This window comes from Actinia tenebrosa, unplaced genomic scaffold (genome assembly GCF_029948245.1).
Source record: "Actinia tenebrosa isolate PJP-AT-01 unplaced genomic scaffold, QUT_ActTen_1.0 PGA_scaffold7__59_contigs__length_16204524, whole genome shotgun sequence".
Classification (NCBI taxonomy): domain Eukaryota; kingdom Metazoa; phylum Cnidaria; class Anthozoa; order Actiniaria; family Actiniidae; genus Actinia; species Actinia tenebrosa.
This window is the reverse complement of record NW_028292584.1, coordinates 14,335,359-14,356,046: the sequence shown is the minus strand read 5'-3', so window position 1 is coordinate 14,356,046 and position 20,688 is coordinate 14,335,359. Positions and strand designations below refer to the sequence as shown.

Sequence of the window (20,688 nt, the reverse complement as noted above, 5' to 3'; positions counted from 1 at the left end):
TAAAGGAGTTGACTGGAGAAGGGAGGGGGAGGACGGGTCGAGGATGAACTGGACGGCTCGGTGTTGACAGCACAATCCAAGCGCGTTACTTGGCTCTGGGGTTAGGCGTGACGCGAGTGGTCAGCGTAAGAAGGGCGTGCGCATCTTCTCCCGCATCTGTGATCGCTGCGCCTGCCATGTTTGGATTCGCGATGGCCAGTCGTTGGGATTGAGCTGATCAAACTTGTCGGGAGTGTCCGTGGCCCATCCTTCCAGGGACAGCAGGGATTTCTTTTCTTCTTCAGAGTAGTTCAGCAGTCGGTCGAAGTAAGCTTCCAGATGGTAGTGGTCGGCATTGACGGTTACGGCTCCTTTGTTAATAGTCAGTTGAATTTGTTGATGAGAGAGTGAGCCACGTTGTTGATGGGAACGGCCGACGAGGTATTGGTCAGGAGTGCACCATTGGGTGCGTCGAGAAATTCCACGTCGAATTCCAGCAGGATCTTGGTCATGTCGATCCAGGTACGGGTTCGGTCCACGGTGATTTCCAAAGGGTCCACGGCCGCCGTGGCTTGCGAGTAGACTTCCCATTGGATTTTTCGCACGTGACGTCGATGGGCAGTCGTTTAAACAAATCGACCACGGTCCCTTTGTGTACTTTCAAGGGAGGGGCATCTTCGCGCGCGGCTTTGGCGGCAGGAGCAGCACGTCCTCCGTGTTGTCGTTTCATGACGAGGTCGAGTGACGAATCAGGGTAGTCGGGTAGGTCGACGGTCCTTTTATATGGTCTAAACTGTTGAGGATGTCGTTTCGCATCACCTTGTACTTGGTACGTCCACGCGTGAGTACGCCTTGCTTTTCGCGGTTTTGCTCAGGGGTCAAGCTATTGTCCTGAGCAAGTTGCCTGGACTTCTGATCGATGGCATGGATGAGGTTTGTCTACCTTTTTCAACTGCTTGACTTGTTGAGGTCTGAGGGTGGTTCAGCGGCGTAGACGTGCCGGGCACGTTCCCAAAGTGGATTTGACGTTTGAGCGGGGTCTTGGCCTTTGCCTGTATAACCACGACCACGACCACGACCACGACCACGACCACGGCCTGGACCTGAACCCGTACCCGTACCGTACCTTTATGTAGTAACGCTTCCAGACCCAAGCTTGACTCCCGGAGGGTCCTGCAGGATAGACCAAGCAGGGGTGGTGCCGACGACGGTGTCCAGGACCAGAGGAACAAGAGCAGGAGCGAGGACAGGGGCAGGACCAGGTGCAGGCGCAGGAGCAGGAACCTTGGGCAGGAGCCGCTGCAGGAGGTAAGTCCTTTTGAGCCATGGCTTTTTGGTCTTGAAAGCTGGCCGCATAGTTGGTCATGAAGCGAACACGCTCGTCGGGCGTGAGACTGGGGTCAGACATGACTTGCTTGACCATCTTATCCGCGTACTTGACGAATTCCACCTTGGGGGATTGCTGCAACGACTGTTTGAACGGCCATGGTGTGCAAGAATTCGTTCATGCGGACGTTCCCATCTCGATCCACTCCGGCGATGGCTCCTCCAGTTGGGACTTGGCGGCGGAAGCAGCTACATTTCTTTAAGGTGTTTGAGTTCTTCTTGCAGGCGATTCCAGAGAATGACGGGAACCACGTAAGAGTTGGTGCCTGTGCTGCTGTTCATTTCGTAGTGGTGACGACTTGACGACCTTTAGGATAAAGCGTAACGGGACGGCCTTTTATGACGACGTCCAAGGAGTCGTTGTTGGACGGAAGATGTCGGAGACTGGCGGGGGCCATGCGGCGAAGAGTCTGAACCTTGTTGGAGGGCACGGCGGGACGTGGTTGTGAAAATCGAATGTGAAAGGGGTTGGTCACGGGTCCGTAGTCGGGAATGCCAGGAGCCAAGGTTCCACGCAGAGCTGCCTTGATCTTGGGAGCGGTGGACGAAGAACGCTTTCGTTTGGCCCCGCCCAACTGAGTATGCTTTGCACGTTTCTTGCCTCCGCGTTGACGTCGTCCTTTCTTGGTGTTAACCATGATGCCTTTCTTATGTTTCAGTGAGCAAGTTCTTCAATTCGTCGTCGCCGTCGTCGTAATCGAAGTCTTGAAGCGATTCGGCGGTGGTCGAGGGGTCCTCCTTTTTATCTTCTTTGGGGGCTCCTACCTTTTTGATTTTGGTCGTGGCCACGTTGATGCCTTCGGCCAGAGCTCCTGCCGCCGCATGCTTGGCCAGACTCACGCCGGCTTTCTTGAGGCTGGGAGCCGCGATCTTGGCCAGGGCTTTGATGGCCGTGCCGACCAATTCGGCTTTGGATCCTCCTCGCTGAAGGCTAGAGCGTCGTAGGCTCTGAATGGAAGGATGCCGATCGTTGACCACCGACCCGAACCAACGTCGAGCGGCCTTGGGCATTTTCTTGCTTCCTCCCTTCATGGGGAGATCCCCATTGGCCAGTTTTTTGCACATGTCTTTGATGTACTTCCATTGGTCGTCGCTACCGCTACGTAGCAGAGGAACCACTTGCGTGGGGTGGCATTGTGCCAAGGAGCGTATATAGGACTTTCCATCCATGCTGTGAAACATTCGGTGCGTCGACGTTATGTCCTATGAACGTGTGGGGGCTCAAGATTTATACCTACGTTACGGTGTAGGACAGCATACCGAGCGCGAGCCTTTCTTCCAAGCTCCGGGCGTTGCTCCTCGAACGCCCCGTACGACATCCACGGCCGAACGGGCTGCCAATCGCTTCTTGATGAATACGCCCGTCCTACCGCCCCTGTCGCCGTTGCCTCCTTCGCCCACGCAAGATTACGATGAGGACATGCTGCAGTTGTTAGGCTCGCCGTTCAACTTGCCAGACGACATGGCCAGCGTGTTGTCCAGCGACACGCCCTTGTCGACGGGAAGCGACTTGGTCCGGGCCATGGACCCACCATCACCCGAACCGTCACCAGGTCCATCTCCCGAGAGATCACCCGGTGTATCGCCAACCTTTTCACCCTCAGCATCGCCTGCAGCATCACCCCCTTCGGAAGTGGCGAATTTGGCGGCATGGACGCCAAGCAGTGGGAGGACATTGACGTCGTTGCCGGACGCTACGTTGGATCAGATGAACAAGGAGGAATTGCGCGAGTACGCCGAGGCCTTGAAATCGTTGGCGGAGAAGTACCCCCAGGTGAAGGACACCTTGACGCCTACCATCAAGAACGTGATGACGCGGGTGGACGGTCGATGGCGAGGCAACCGAAGCGAGAAGAGGATGAACTTGGCCGAAGTGGAAGAGTACGTCAAGGAATTGGAAGCTACCGATCAAAGCAAGTTTGACGAAACGTCTCAAATGCGGATTCGCTATGCCCTGGAAAAAGCCCTAGCGCGACGACTGCAGCTGCGCAAGGAAGCCGAACAAGACAGGAGGAGGGATGGTGGGGACGATGACCGAGGGTGGGACGATCCTGGAGGGGACGATGGTGATGACGATGGTGGCGATGACGACGATGACGATGACGACGACGCTAATGACGATCATGGGGAACGCTTCAAGAACGCGGATCAAGATACCGTGTCCAAAGCCTTGCGCAAAAAATTAGGCAAAGGGGATCATCAAACCATCGCCAATACCACCACCGTGACCACGGTTCGTCGAGGCAAGCGGCCCGTAGTGGAACGCGAGCACACCAGCCAAACCTTCCCCGGTCCCGGCAGCGATAACGACGACGATAATGATGGCGGCGGCGATGACGCGACGATCGAGGGCGGCGTACTGCGGCGCAAGCGAAAATCGCGAGTGTCCAAATCCAAACCTCGTCGCAAGAAACACAGTCAACGGGGAGGCATCGTAGCCGAGGAAGGGTATAACAAGACCCCTCACGAGGTAGTGGATCAGTACATTCGCTTTCTTCGCGACGCCAAGAGAAAGAAACTAGCATGAACGTAGAAGCAATCAAACCGTTTAACTCACGGTGGCAGCATCCGTGCAACATCGTCGTGGCCGGACCTTCCAAGAGTGGCAAGACGCGGTTCATCCGCAAGATGATTCGTCATCGGACGTGGAAGTTCGATCCCCCCATCAAGTACGTGGTGTACTTGTACAGCATATGGCAAGACGAGTACGACAACATGAAAAAAGAATTTGGAGACGAGGTTAAGTGGGTCAAAGGATTGCCCGACGACCCCTATGCCCTATTCAAGCGAACCCCGGGACTGCTGATCGCGGACGACCTGATGGGAGAAATGGAATCGGATCATCGTCAGATCTCGAAATGGTTTACCAAGGGAACCCACCACATGGACGTGAGTCTGGTCGTGCTCATGCAAAACGTGTTTCCCGCCCACATGCGAACCGCCTCCCTCAACGCCCACCGCATCGTGCTGTTTCGCAATCCTCGAGACAAGTCTCAGCTGCAAGCCTTGGCGCGTCAAGCGTTTCCGGGTCAAGCCAGGTGGTTGAACCGTGCTTTGGAGGAAGCCAGCAAGCGACCGTTCCGTCCGCTCATCATGGACTTTGATCAATCCACGCCCGACGAGTACCGACTGTCGTTGGACCCCTTCCCTGAAGACTTGAAAGATTCCAACAAACCCTTCCCCCAAGTCATACTCCCCTAGTTGTGAAATAAAGAAAAGATCAATGAAACGAACACACTGTCGTCTGTTACTTCTTTCTCTTTAATCTACATCCATAGCGATGCGTCCATCGTACAACTTGACAAATATGTCGTAAGCTTTAACAATGTCTCTTTCTTTAGTCCGTATGCCTTGTTGGGGTCCGTGGGCCATACGGTACGTAATGTACTTGGTATACCGCTCTTCGCTGATGCGCTTGAATACGCCATTCTCAGTAATCAGTCGGGGTTGATTCATCTTCTCTAGTCGAACAATGCGTTTAGGGTAGATTTGGCATACTTGGATCCAGAACTCTTGATGCTTTTCTTGACGCTTCCCACTTTGCTGGCTTCGGCGTCTATCTTTCGTTTCAAGTCAACTCGAGCTTCGGTCGCTTCGTCTTTGAGGGCTTCTTTCAAATCTTTACCTTCCAGTACCTCTGAGGCCACGTTAGCCAACGCTTTGCCTCCTCGGTCCACGGCAGCGTCTTTTACGGCATTAATCTTGGGTAGAACGTATTGCATGGCCCCACGCCCCAACCGTCCGATGCTTAGTCCTCCTCCGGCTTGTCGAGGGGTATAGACGGGAATGTTGCCGCCTCCTTCTTGGGGAACGTAAATGGGAATGTTCATGGTCCTTTTTTGAAATCCAACGATACGGTGGTCACTCCTGAATTGAGGAAGGGAAGCTCTTGTCCTGCTTCGTCTTGCACGGCAAAGGCCACGGTCTGGTAACTATTCTTGGAGAGGGGGTAGTATTTAACGTGTTGGGGCTCGAACACGTATTCCTTGGGTTCGGCTGCAGCACCCATGGACACGGACGAGAGGAGAACCACGTCCATGAGAGGGATGATCTGATCGCCGACGTGTTGATTGTGGACCAGACTGCAGGTCACGTACGCATTCTTGGGAACGGCCTTGGTGTTGGTGATCACGTCGATGGCGTAGGGACCACTCTGAGAATTGAGGACGTCCTTGTTGCCTCGAAGCTGGGTATACTGATACCCCGGGATACGAGCCACGCGATTGGATTGCGGCTCCGTATTGGTCTTCTGATCGGACTCGACGTGTCCTGAAGGCCTCCATCCTTCCTTGCACGTGATTCTCACGAATTCGCCTGGACCCATGACGGCGGCGTCCACGCTTTCGTACTCCAGTCCAGCACTCGATCCATTGTTAAAATTCATCAAGTCGTAGAACCCTTTGGGCATGGTCAGGTACAACTCGCTGGGGGTAATGGTAGTAGTCGTGGGTCCTGAGGACGGTGGTGGGGGTCCAATATCAATGGACCCCAAGCGTTCGTAAAATCCCATCTTCAAGTAAAAGCGGTTGAACGTACTAACTTCAAGGCTGGTCTGGATGAGGTATACGGGAGAATGATCCTTCACGGAGTCCTTGGAAAAAGGAGGGTTAAAGGCATGCCACTGAGTCGTGCCGTCTTGTTGAATTGTTCCTTGTATGGGGGCGTCGACATCATCAGGGCTAAAGCCCAACCGTTCCATCATCAGGTTTCTCGTCGGAGCGTTGATTCCCACCAACACGTCATGACGTGACGTAAAGTCCCACTTGGTTTGGGTCTGGTCGGCTTCCATTTTGATTTCATTAGCATGGAATAGATCGTAGAGGTCGTCCAAGCTCTTCCTTCCTGTGAGGTTCATATTGATGAGCACATCTGACCCTGAGGAGTCGTCCACCCACGTGGCGACGTGAGCCGCGCTTGGCAGTCCTCCGATGCCACCCCCATCAAATGCGCCTCCGACGCCTCCATTGGCTGGCTTCCATTGCGTTTGCGGAAACCAGCTATCGAACACGGCATCCACGCCTTTCTTAAATTGAGCACACAGGTCTTGCACGCTGTTGACGTCGCTTAGGGTAAACGCGTGCTGCGCCCCAGAAGGCAGCTTGCTTTTCAGGTACCCTCCGGCGTCCAGTCTAAAGGTCCATTGCGTGGACTTGGAGGTGCTGGCCACGGGCGGCAGCGTCACCTTGGTCAGTCCTACTCTCCATTGATCACTCATCCTTTGAGAGGCGGGTAGTTCGCCTGTAAAATTTCCTGGTCGGTTGGAAGGAAAGCGAGGTTTGGATTGGTTGGACAGAAGCGTCAAGCTCATGGAGGAAGAATCGTACTCGTCCACTTGAGGCGTGAAGAGAAGGCAGAGGGTGGTGTCCTTAGTAGGTCTGTCTTTCAGCCAGACTGGTGGGCGACCCTTGGTGTCGGCCAATTTAAACCCTACGCTCTCCAGGTAACTGCGGTTGACGCGTCGGCGGAAGGGATGCTTGGATTCTTGGTAGCGGATGGCTTGAGCGGAAGACGTGGTAATGCGCTCGATCAGCGGAAAATAATCGTGGCCCACGATCTCGTAGCGAATGAGATTCGTGTACAGCAGCAAGTCGCCTTTGGTCTTCGTGGTTTCCGGCGTCATGATGGCTTGGATTTCCACCGACCACACGCCCGGCAAGTGCCATCCTATGGGCAGTTGGACCACGAATTCTGAGGCGGTGTTGTCGTTGGTCTGGGGGTACTCGGGATCGGGCTTGCTGTTGAACCAGTAGATAAACGGTTTGCGTTCCAACCTCATGGTTTCTTCTTGGGTCCCAAGTCTTCGACTTGGCGTTCGTCGATCCAATTGGCGTACTTTTCAGGCCACCCTTGATATTTGACCAGCACTTGGGGACGACCTGTAGCGGGGTCCGCCCTGCGTTGAAGTATCTTCTCGATGCGATAACGCATGTGCTTTATTTCTTCGTCTTCGACCTTGAGCAGCTCCTCTTCGTAAAACGTGCCCTTTAATATGTCCTCGCCGTCGTAGTCCATCAAGCGGTAGTACGCGGGAGGGCCGGGATCGCGGGCTCGGATCTTGAACCATTCTTCCGACCACTGAGGCAAGTAGCCCTTGTCGAAGATCGTGGTTTGACGGCTGATCCGGACCACGTCGCCCAGGTTAAACTTGTAAGGCCCCTTGAGCTTTTGTCGCGCTCCTCCTTCGGGACCGTACTCCCCGTACAATTTTTTCCACACCTCCCCTTCGTTCCCGCGATGGACCGAGGCCGGCGATTGCTTCAACGTGCCGTGTCGCTGATGGTTGTACGACTCTGTCAACGGACCAATCACGTCCACCCACCGTCGAGTCCCGTTTTCGTAGAAGTACTTCCACAGCCGCCCCTTCAACGTTCGCTGCAACCGTTCTACGATGGCGGCCTTGGTGGTGGACTCCCCCGACATGAGCTTGGGTGGAAGGGGACAACTGGCAAACAAGTCTTTGACGTCCTTGTTGTAGAACTCGCTCCCCTTGTCTACGTACACGGTACGCGGCAACGTATGTTTCTTGTCCGGGTCTTGGGCCACTTCCTCAAAGATCTCGCGAATGCCCCGCGCCGTTTCTTCCCCCGTCTTCCGTTTCAGCGGCCGTACCCAGCAGTACCGCGACAGCACGTCGACCACGAACAAGATCCACCCCATCCCATCGTTGGCCGGCTTGTCCCACGTCATGTCCGACAAGTCCATCTGCCACTGCTCGTCCATGGAAAACACGACAAAGGGACGACGAGGATAATTACGCCGTGCTGGGCGATGAATTTGGTGTGTCGTCTGCGCTTCCAGCCATTTCTTCTTGATGGCTTTCGCTCGAGGTCCCTTGGAGACGTCGCCGGGGTCGGACAAGAACGCGGAGGTTCCCGCTAGGGCTTGGGGGTGTTCCGCCCCCACTTCGAAATACCGACTGTACCACTTGGACGCTTGTTTCTTGCTGGCCACCGTGGCGGCGGCGGCGGCTCCGATGCTGCTCTTCTTTCCTTTCCTCCCTCTCGTCTTTCCAGCGGCGGATCGACCTTTGCGCGTGGATGACGATGGATCCCCCGCAGCACGACGAGAGGCAGCATCGGACGCGCGCTTGACGTCCACACCCGATGCGGTTGTTGCTGATGTCGCCATCAGGCTGGTCTTCTCCGTTGCTTCCCGACACGATGGCGGCGGCTTTCTTGGCCAACCAACGCCCGATTCGTCCTGCGGCGATTTGAGTCATGACGATGAACGCGCCTCCCTTTATGTCCCCCTTCTTTTATGGACCTTTAATAACCATAAGGCAACGTGGTCAGGCCTTGGTCGATACGTCGTCGCTTGGTATAGACCAAGCGCACGTCCTTGTCCATGGGTACCGTTCGCAGTACCTTGTGCGTGCTGTCCCTCACGATCTTGCGCGGGTAACTCACCGTTACCTTTTCGTTCTCTTGGACGAGCAGACGTTTCATGCTCTTGAGGTGGACCAGTTCTTTGGCGCAGGGGGTCAAGCTGATGCCCTTGCACTTCACGACGCACTCGCCCTTCTTGGTGCGGTACGCGTACGTCTTGGGGCCCAAGGACACGTATTCCACGATCCAGTTGGCGTCCGAATCGCCGCATTCGTCCGACCACTGACCCAGCTGATCCCCCGTGTCCAGTTCCTCGTCGCCTTCCCGCACCGTCTTGTAGATGATGGAATCCGTGTCATGGTACAGCACGCGGTCCCCCAGAGCACTCAGCTTGTCGTACAACCGCAAGCGGGCCCAGGCCGTCACGAACGCAGGGATGACGACGTTGCCGTTGGGGTTGCACGCCGTGGACTCGCGGTGCACGTCGTAGTTGACTTGTACCATGTCGCCCGTCAGCAGCAGCACCGTCTTCACGTTGACCGTATCGTCGTGCAGCAGTTCGAAGAAGCGGCAAGGTTCCGTGACGTACTCGACCTTGCCGCGAAACGGATTCTGTCCGAACTTGCCCCACAACGAATTGAGGTTCAACTTGGCCACCGAACGCAGCCCCGGATTCTTGACGACGTCTTCGTACTGAAGATCGATGCCCTGACTGACCTTCACGGACCGCACGAATTCCCGCTTCTTGTCTTCCGTGTCGCAATCGGACGGCCACCCCGAGGCTTCCATCTTCATTTTCAGATTTTCACGAATGTACGATCGAAACAAGTCGTTGCTGCGTTCGGGGTAGTGCCACACTTCGTGCACCTGCGCCACGTCGTACCCCTGATTCAGCGCTTCCTTCAACTCGGGGGTCGTCCACACGCCGTGACGCAAGCGCCGCTCTTCTAGAGTGTGCGTGCACTCTCCGTCCTCGTCCACGTCCTTTTCGTCGCAGCAAGCCGCGCACAGCGTGAACATCAGCTTGCGGTCGACCATGCGCGGAAGCACGGGGAACAACAGTCCGCGGGGAGGGTCGACGTCGCACTTGACCAAGCCAAACCACTCTTCGTCCAGAATACAATCCGCAATCTCCTCGGGGTCTAAGTCCAAGTCTTCGCCCAAGTACACCGTGGGGTGGCCTATGGGGTACTCTTCCTCCCACATCACCGTAGGGTACAGCGACACCACGTCCACGTACCGTATGCGATGCACGGGGTCCGAGCACAACATCAAGGCCATGGCCTCGTCGTCCGACTCGTCGACTTGGACCTCCCCCTCGCAGTAGGCGTAGAGTCCCACGGCGTTGGTGCGTCCTCCCATCAACGCTTCGCGAGGCTGTATGGGGTCCAGGTTCTTAATCCACTCGGGGAACACGTGATACTCGCGTTCCGCATCCCACACGTGGCTCCACATTTCCACCACGTGATGTCCCGCAGCACGCAGTTCCAACGTTCTCTCCCGCGTCTTGTCGAACAGATCGCCCATGGTCACGCCCAGATGAGCATGAACCTGACCTCGCTTGAAGCACACCTCGCACCCGTGGTAGAAACACCCGTGGAATTGGTAGACGGTGTTGGTTCGCCGATCGTACCCGTCCACTTTGCTGCCTTGCAAGGTCACCTCGCCCTGCGTACTTCCGGCCCAACGCAGTTCGGGCAGCCCCAACGAGTGCAACCACTCCAGGGCTTGGACCGATTGGATGTCCCGCTGGCGATACCCCAATGGCGGCACGACGCCCATCACTTCCGATTCCAAAAAGTTTCTCTTGAAGACCGTCAGGCAGGTCGAGGCAATGGTGACGCACTCCGCAAAGGGGTCCACGTCGAACTTGTCGACGTAAAGCTCCCGAAACTTGAGACATCCTCGGGCCATCACCATGACGTCTTGGATGCAATACTTCTCGATTTCCTCTTTCATCACGAACGTCTTGCCCTCCTGCTCGTGCCACCACGCCATGAACGTCTCCTTCTCGCGGACGTCCATGTCGTCCACGCCGTAATACTCGGGAGCGGGGAAAGGGCCCTCGTACTGCGTATTCTCCAACGTGTTGAAGAAGTGAGGAAAGTGACCCTTGTCGCCTCCCGAGGTTCCAAAGGTGGCTGGGAACTTGCGTAAGGCCATGGGAATAAAGCACACCGAATCTTTAAACGCGATCCCTTCCAGCGTCATGGTGATGACCTTACTCCCTTGGTATACGCACTTGGGCTTGATGCCTCGCTTGACGCACTCCTCCAGGATAGGATACGAGTCGTACCCCTTGAGGTTGTGGGCCATGAACGTGTACAAGGCATGCACGTCGCGCTTGGGGCCCAACAACCAATCCATGAAGGCCGCGGCATCGTCAAACACGAACATCCGTCGTCGGCCGCACGTTCCTGCGCATCCTCGCGTCCGGTACTCTTCCACGTGAGAAGCACACTCGTGGCACGTCAGCAGCACTACCACTTTGTTGACCACGTGGCGTTCCTCCAGGCACCGAGTCTCGAAGTCAAAAAACGCCAGAAAGAACTTACGCTTTTCGTTCTCCTTCTTCTTGGGTCGCGTTTCCGTAGGATCGCTGCTCACTCCCTTGACGTAGCACAAGTGTTCTCCTCGCTTTACTTTCTTCTCCCGACACACCAAGCAATCGTATTCGTAACAGACGTGATCGTCGACCATGTACCACACCTTCGTCTTTTGGTCGTAGCGCATCCGATCCACGGTGGTCTTGCACTCCCGACACACGTACCGTCGTTCACAGGTGGTATAGGCCAACAATCCCTTGTGACGTCGCATCAGGTGCGAACGGTAACACACGCCGGACCAAAACCCGACGCGACAGGCGTCGCACGTGATGCGTTCGTTAGAATACTTGACGTAGTGGTCGTTCCTCTCTTCCCCACACCGTAAGCAAGAACGGACGCACTTGTGCCTCTCCTTATTGCTGTACCCCTTATTGCATTGCGTGCAGAAGTACACCCGTCCCAACCACCCCGTTATGGACTCGATCCACGTGAAGTGCTCGTCCATCCAGTTCAAGTAAATGGGGGTCAACGTGCCGTTGTTCTTTCCCGTGCGGCTCCCAAACGAGGCTACCACGTACCGGTTCTTCTCGTCGTACACGCACAACTCGAAGCCGTGTTCTTCGTCCGTCGCGTAGCCCTCGTTGATGCTCGCACACCACCGCTTCACGTCGTCCAACCCGCACGCTCGATCCCAGGTGTCCTCCATGCCCATCTCGCCGTACCAATCTTGTAAAGACTTCTCGTGCCCTCCTTCCACCGTCACTTCCGATCCCATCCCCTTCAGCGCCCGGTACAAGGCCCTACCCAGGCAATTCTCGTGCTCCTCGTCAAAGACCCGCGAGACCTTACGCCGCTTCACTTCTTCCGTGGTCTTATAGTGCGGTCTCTTCTTGCCCCGTTGATACTTGGTTAAGGCCTTTGTTTCACTGCAGGCATGCGTTCTTTGATGCCGATAAGTCATGCCGCACTTCAAGCACAGCCGATGGTGCAGAAACTCGGCCTCCCCATACAACACGTTGGGCGACACGACGTCCAGCATCGCGGGGTCTCCTTCGTCCAGCCACATCACCCATCCCTCCGTTTCGCTGCTGTACGTGCTCTTCCAGATGACCTCGTGATGCGCTCCCGGGCCTCCCTTTTGGCAAAGGACCAAGACGTTCGTGGTAGGGTGCACGACGCACCAACGCGTCAATATTTCTTCCCACGTCCATTCGTGCTGCACCTCCAACTCTTGCCTCACCTCGTCCCTCGTTCTCACGCTTCGCCACGCCAAGATCTGAATCACGTGTTCTGCTACCTTCGATCCCACCGCCGCCGGCGGTTTGCGTAGCACTCCCCTTTCCAACCGATCTCGCAACAGTTCGGGCGTCATGATGGTCGTCGTACACACCCGTCCTCGTCCCTTCACGTCTTTGACCACCGTCACCGTAATGTCCAACGATCGACCCAGCATCCATTCCCTCTTGGACTGTTGAATCATTTCGATGGCGTTGGTCAACATCAGCCTTTGAAATTGAGGTGTGTGGTACGGACGTATGGCCAACGACACCGGGTAGTCCAAGTCCCCACCGTACAGGGTCATGCCTACTTGATCCCGCGCCGTCAATCCTTCCTCGCCGGCAATGCGTTCCATGACTTGATCAAACAAACGTTCCACCCATCGCACCCCCCATTCGTCCTCTCCTTCTTCTCCTCCCTCGTCCAAGTCCTCGTCGTCGCCGTCATCGTCGTCGTCGTGACCCACGTACGGCCTACGTTGGCGACCGGCCTGTTCCAAACTGGACCTCGTCTCGATCCGATACGAAATGACCCGCGTTCTCATGGGCACGTTCACTGCAAACACCGAGCGCGCACAACTCTTAATCAGAGACGAGCTCCTGGTGCTCCTGCCTGATGCCATGGTGAGAAAACACTAAACGATTGCCCACACCGTACTCCTCTATGACATACACTTTCGTACGCCCTCGTTCTGGATCCACCAATGCCTGCTTCACTCGGGCCCGTTCCCTGGCTCGGCGCGCTAACACGAACGCCAACCTCCTCTTCCGCTCCTGATGCTTTTCAATAGCATCAATCCATCCCGCTAGCGTATTGGCTAAGCCGTGTACCGCCTTGACGTATTCCTTCGCCTCTCGCAAAAACTGAGGGTCGGGGGCGGTGCCTTCCTTATAATGTTTGGATAATGCCTTCGCAAAGCCTTCCTTCAGGAAATAAAAAAAGCAAAAGACACCCAGTTAAGATTCAACGGTGTACCCGTATTTATTCACGTATTCGGTTACATATTGTTTTAGCAATAGTACATCAAATTTATCTAACTCTTCAATGCCTCTAGTCTTTAACAACTCCACTACATTAAAAAATGTTCTTCGAACTAGGATGTATTGCGTGCTTGATAACATGTCTTGATTGCTATAATCATCTTGTCGCACTGCATCCAAGGCTTGATAAATGGTATTCTTTATTCTCTTATTCATTCTTTGCTTTCGATCGCATCTCTTTGTCATTTTCATACTGAGGAGTACTGCAGTGTTTAAAAAGCAAAACATAAGCTCATGCCTAAAATAAGCCACGCCCACACGTAACGCTTCATCGTACTTACCACACTGGTATCTTCGTAGACTACGTTGGCCTTACTGGTGATTCACTATACGAAACCTATGGAAACCCCAGATCCTGGTCCTCTATATAGACCCCACCTAGGGGGGTGGGGGGACCCCCTACCCTCCCCCTCCCTACCCCTATATATTCAACCTCATTTTCGTACCCCATCACCAAATCGTATACCTAGATACCTAGTACTTAGTTACTTTACTTAGCCAACGCCGTCCTTCATCATGCCTCCCAAGAGATCCAACCGCCGCATGGTCATCCCCCATCCAGAAGACAATCAAGTAGACCAAACTGCGCCTACTCCTCCAGGAACGCCACCACCACCATTGCCTACCGAGGCCGGCGTCCCTGCACCGATGCCTCAGTTCAATCGATCCAACATTGACGATCCCTATGATTCCGATGATCCCGTGGTGGTTAACGCCCGTAATGCCTACATCAACAATCATGATTCGGATAATGAATCCAATGCCGAAGAAGAAGCAGGTCCTTCTGCTCCTAAACGTAAGCGGGAGAATGTGGAACAAGAAGAAAATCAGGATGATGAGCCTGAAGCCGAGGCCAGTCAGGACGAAACCCTGGTATGTACCATTTGTATCTTGCCTTGCGAATGCAATACTTCAGAACCCTTCGTCATGACACCCTGCTGCAATCATCCCCTTCATGGCGCCTGCATCCTGCACTACCTGGAAATGAAGCGTACCCACTTTAGCATCATGTGTCCTCATTGCACCCAAAACTTATGCGTGGGTCCTGATTACATCACGCCCGAACAATTCCCCGACGGGGTGGCCGACCGAGACGATTACAACTACGTCATGTTTCGCTTGCCCCGTTCGTGCTACGAACAGTACTATGACGAAACCTACAGAAAACCTTACCATACCTATGCTCCAATGTTTCACATGCTCTTGCCCACCCCTAGGAAGCGCTTCGTCGCGTCATCGACTTCATCTCTAACGGCTACAAACAAAACAAACAAGACATCCGCGACATCTACCTCTTCTTCCGTCGCCAAGAACGACTAGTCACCGCATTCGAAAAAAAGTGGAAACTCTTTCGAGGCGACTTGAAAGGCATCCACGAACTCCTTCAAAAGCAACTTCATTCCTGCAGCATCCTTAAACTAGGCCTCGCTCCTCCAGACACAACCTAAAGGACCTCTATTCTTTCAGACCGCAATCGCTACCACCGCCACAAACGTCCTACGCAAACACATTGGAAGAACCCTAGTCCTTACCCAACTGCTCGACAACCTTCACGACCTCCTCTACGACAAAAAACTCTGGTTACTTCATACCCGCCTCAGCAGCGATACCCACCCTCTCCTTCACCAACTGCAATGCTATGAACGATGCCTCAAAAGCAAACTCAGAGTCGCCGGCGTCGACATCGAAAGATTCCTCGAACTCGAAGGAGGGGACTTTGTCACCGGCATGTTCTGGCTCGATACCCTTGCCTTTACCTTGTGAACTTTGTGTTTTCTTCAGGCCGCTGCCGTCACCTGCGCCATTTGCCTCTCCAACGTACCCCTCAACTGCCCCAACACCGTCATGACCCTTTGTTGCAAACACCAATTTCACTACGACTGCCTCGACCAATGGCGTACTCGTCAAAACACTCAGTGTCCCATGTGCAGGGCCCGACCCATCATCACCGATCCGCCCTTCCTCACTACCCTGGAACTCTTGCCTCTCGACTCTGACGAGGACGAGGACGACGACACCCCTCCACAAGACGACATCGACCACCAAGCGCAACCCTTTGCCATCATCCCCTCCACCACCATCGCCCTCGAAGATGCCCAAGATCACAGCTGCCACCACCGTACCCCCAATGCCTACGGCCCCATCGTTCTCACTTCTACCTATACGCGTCTCCACAACTTCCAGTTCACGCAAACACCTTCCACACCCCTACGCTACCTACTCATCGCCCACGAGGCCCGCGAATACCCGCCCTCAGGATTCATCCGCGTCCAAATCTCCACCTCGGGCACCATCAACCACTACTTATTCGCTTCGGCCATGTGGAGAGAGTACCAAGACGACAGCAACATCATCTTTACTTACCTACCCTTGGTCGATGGCCTCAATCGCGACCTTTCCCTCCCGCACTTCAATGCTCACACGTCCGTCTACGTCTACGTGGCCCCCTACTTCCACACGGACAACAACAACGATCCCAGCATCTACATCATGGGGGTTAGCACCAAAAAAACATTACGCGCTACCAAAGCCTCCTTCCTAAAAGCATTTCCACGTTGTCCTTTTCCCTCATTAGAAGGCCTCTACTACACGCCCCGACACCCCAGACGACCCCTCTCATCTAATATGTACGTGTCAAGAGGCTCAAGATCCTGACTGTCTCCAATGCAACGAAGCGGTCAAGGACTCCGAAGTGGACAACAAACGGTTCTTCTTCCCTCCTGACTTCCAAAAACGCACTCCTTCACACCTCATCACTGACGTGGCCGACGCTCTGGATGCATGTCCCACCTTCCAATTGTTCCTCGACTTCTTATCCATCTTCAAGAAAAAGAAAAAGAACTCCAGCCCCTGCAGCTGTGGCTGGTGCAATCCTTAATACCTCACTCTTCCCATACAGACCTACCGACGCGTTCACCCTGACGAAGACCTTTGCCAATACTGCTCCCCTCGTTCACGTTTGAAACTACTCTTTGCTCCTCAACAGTGCTGCGTGTGTTACTCGTCTCTTCCCGATCATCCGCTTCAACGACACCTTCCAACCGAAACACTTTACTCCGACACCAACACAACCTCCTGCTGTGCCCAACCCATACACACCGAGTGCCTCATGCAGTGGATCCTCAGCACGGGCTTCAACTACACCTGTCCTTACTGTCGTACCCCTCACGCGCTGCCTCAATGGCCCGGCTCCTTGTTCGTCAACTACCTCGAAGGTCACTTCTCTCAAGTGTATAACGGCGACCCCGTCTGGGAAATGGCTCAGCCCACCATGGCTCGCATCATGCTCCTCTTCTTGCGTCACGTCCACGACCTCATCCACATCCGTCCCATCGCTCACGTCAATTTCCACAACACCATCAAACCTCCACCGTGCTTGCTCTGCCGCAAGCCCATCCCTTATTCGGGTCAAGAAGGGACCATCGATTACACGGGTCAATACCACGTCTTCAACTGCCGTCAATTCGCTCTTCGAGGGTACATGCCTCCGCCACCTCGTCACGTCCCCGTCCAAGCCTGTCATTCCCTCTGTCTCGTTCGCTACATGGATCAACACCGTCATCACTATCCCATGCCGTGTCCTTGTTCCTCCCTCCCTGGACCTCCACACCAAATCTGCGTCACTCGCTTAGACACCTTATTTAAAACGTTCATACGTCACACTCGGGACGCCGCGGCCGTCCAGTGGGCCAGTCGCTTGTGCATCCAAGAATTTCAAACCAACACCTTCCACGTCATTCTCCTCCACAAACAACGACTCCGTCTCGTCCGACTTCATCAACGAATCCATCCGCCCCACACTCCTCTCAACCACGTCAAGTTCTCCCTCGACTACCAGTCCCACATGCGCCGCTACCTGACCTCGCTCGACCTCAGTCCTCTCCCTGGCCTAGCTCGTTACGTCCTCCGCTACAAACGCTGTGATGCATGTCTCGCTTACCTCCCTGGATGGTTCCCCCAATGTAGAAACTGTACCACACCTTTCCAAACTCTTCGTAATGGCAAACGCGTCCGACGACACGACTTATCTAATTAACTAAAAAACATTTCGTTTGTTAAATTTATGTACTGCTTTTTCATTTGGCCAATAAAAACCTTTCAACACACCTATGACTCGAGTTTATATGCTAATTCCTTCCGGATCCCTACCCTAGACTACCTTAACTTCACTTCTCTATTTCATAGCAGCCCCGGTGGTCTAATGGTATGATACTGGCCTAGCTGGCTGGAGATCGAGGTTCGACTCCTCGCAGGGGAGCTTTTCTTTTTTTTTTTTTAAAAAAAAAAACTTTTTCATTCCTTACCTTCTTAGGCTCAATCCTCAGCTAAGGTCTCCAAAGAAGCCAAGCCTACCCCCACCGTCGACGACCAAGTCAAGGCCAGTCTCATCAAAGTTCGTGGGAGCGACCTCTCCAAAGCAAAACCCAGACCCACCCTCGAAGAAGAGGAAAGCGCCAAGTGGTTCGTTCATTCTGAAACCCACAAGAAATACCTCATCCACAGCCCCGATACTCCCAAGGAAATAGCCAACGACCTCGCTCGAGGCATTGGCAAAGTCCTCGTCACCAATCATGGCATCCTACGACGCATAAGCTTTCTCCCTGCCTGGAATACCTATACCTTTGCCATGGTCAATCCTCCTCAAGGACCTCACATTCACTCTGGCGATCCCAGCCTCATTGAAGCGTATGCCCAATGGAAGATCAAGGTTTCCAACGATGCCCTCCGCACGTACGAGCAAAAGGAAGAAAAGCGCAAAGTAGAAGAGCGCAGGGAACAACGCAAGAAATACATCAAAGAAAGTCGTGACCGATGGATGACCTCTAAGGGGCATACCTGTGTTTGCTCATGTAACACCTGTACATGTAAATGTCATGAATACCCCTCCTATTAAAAACCGTTAACCTCAAACCCCACGTCTTGACTACCTTTTTTAAACACCTCCCTAAGTAAGTGCTCGCGGTAGCTCAACGTGTAGAGCGTCGGACTATAGTTCCGAAGGTTGCTGGTTCAAACCCAGCTCGCGGGACCTTATACTTTTTCAAGCAAAATCGAAAAACTAAAATCAAAATCAAAATCCCCACTTACGTCACCCGTTACGTCACCCGTTCCCGCCTTCCCCTTGGGCGATCCGTCACCCCATTCGTTTCCGTTTCCGGTGATTTGCTATGGTAACAGGAATATATGAATATGTAATTCATGAATAAATTAACCTGACCCTAAGGATGGACATACGTTACTACTGACCAGTTCACGATCACGCACACGGCTAGTTTCACGATCATTACACGATTACGCACACGACCAGTTCACGATCACGCACACGGCCAGTTTCACGAACATTACACGATTGCGTACACGATTACGTATGGTTTGGCAAGTCACTGTACTTAGCATTTTACTCACAAGAGCTAAAGTCATCAAAACATCCAAAAAGTCCCGAACTCCACTGCCTTGGTGCCACAACTGGCGCAACTACAGGCTGATTGATCATGACCACTGTACTAGTGGTTGTATTTGAGCCTTGTGGAAAGCCAGCATTTGTATGGCCCTGATTAACTTCGGGTTGAACGGTGACAACTGGCTGTGGCGGTGGCTGTTGTTGTTGTGCCTGGTCTTGCATTGTTATTATTGTTCAGTTATTCCAAGTCAGCGGTGAAAAAAAATATGCCTTGCTAAAAATTAACAACAAATTTTCTACTATAGAACGTTCATTTTGAGCCCGCGAACGTGCTCGTGCTTAAATTACACTGAATTGCCATGACAACCTTCAAAACTAACTTCCCGAACTGCCTTTTCCCCTCAAATTTTCGAAAGACATTTAAAAACGAAACTTTTTAAAAAGTTTTTAAAATATGTCATGGATTTTACTCGTAGGAAAAGTGTACATTTTTATTGGGACTTCTTCTAGACAAAAAAAGTCGAGCATGAGATTTTTAAAATAACTTTTCATGGAATTTTTCAATAGTAAGCAGTCACATTAGTATATTGTCATTAATAGTTATCATGTCTTTCTCTTCTCTCGTACCTTTTGGTTGTTTTATAGTTCCACTTCTTCTATAAGTTCAAGTTCACCGCGTTCTCAAGCATGTTAAGGCCTGGGATTTTGTTCAAAAGGGCAAAAATTACTTTTCACTGTAGAATCCTCATTTCTAGATGTAATTGAATGAGATTGCAACAGATATCCTTATTTGGGGTGCTTAACATTTTGGATGGATAAATTTGCATAAAAGGTGGTCACGTGATCTTAAAAGAGGGAAAATGCTAAATTAAAAACTAGGTGATGGTTTTAGATTGTTTGTGAGATTTCTTTAGCTTGTTTGAAAGTAGCAACAATGATACAGATATTCACGTTTGGAATGGTCGACCAAAATGTTTACGAAAGGAGAAAAATGGGCATAAAGGTTATTTTGACAGGTCACGTGACCTATTTTGTAAAATATCTCCTTAACACAAAACTTTAGCCAACCATTCTCAACGTCAATTGAACGACTTCAGGAAAAGAAATAAATTGAGGTTGAAAACGTTCAGCAAAGACTTAAATTGAGCACCTACTATTAAAATGAATTTTTATGTAAATTTTAAGTAAATTTCGTGGTCACGTGACCTAAATTTTTCCCATTTATTGGAATCAATTTGTAAAGAACCACGATCTAAGGAAGTTTGAGAAAGCTGGTTATACTTTAAGCAAAAACACCAGAGAAATGATTTTTTAATGGTTTGATAGAGAATTGGTTCATAACCCAGGCCTTAACATGCTTGAGTTGATAACTAGCCCTTCTTCAGTAATTTTAATTTCAGCACTTTTCTGATTCGAAAACTCTGGCAACCTAATTATTTGCCTCTAATTAGCAAATATATTGGAATCCATAATCGTGTAGCTACTAGTTGTTTAAACAGAATTCAAGCGAATTTCTAGAAAACATAGAAAAATCATGGTATAAAAAGCCTGTTTTAAATGCGTGATAATTTGGTAATTTAAAATTTCGAGCAGAGAATGATAACCTTGAAAATTATCTCATCAAACGTCTTTCCTAAAAACCTGTTTCGGTTTGCTCGAAGAGCTATAGTGTTTCAGTTTTAGTTCTCAAAAGAAATATCGGCTAAGATGGCACAAATATTCTACGTGTTGTA

At 52.5% G+C, this 20,688-nt stretch overlaps 1 non-coding gene across 1 annotated transcript; it reads left to right on the top strand.

Moving 5' to 3' along the window:
* The first annotated feature begins 18,510 nt into the window (after positions 1-18,510).
* Trnay-aua (transfer RNA tyrosine (anticodon AUA)) lies at positions 18,511-18,583 on the top strand. The gene has a single exon. It is a non-coding gene; the product is annotated as a tRNA-Tyr (tRNA).
* Positions 18,584-20,688: the final 2,105 nt, after the last annotated feature.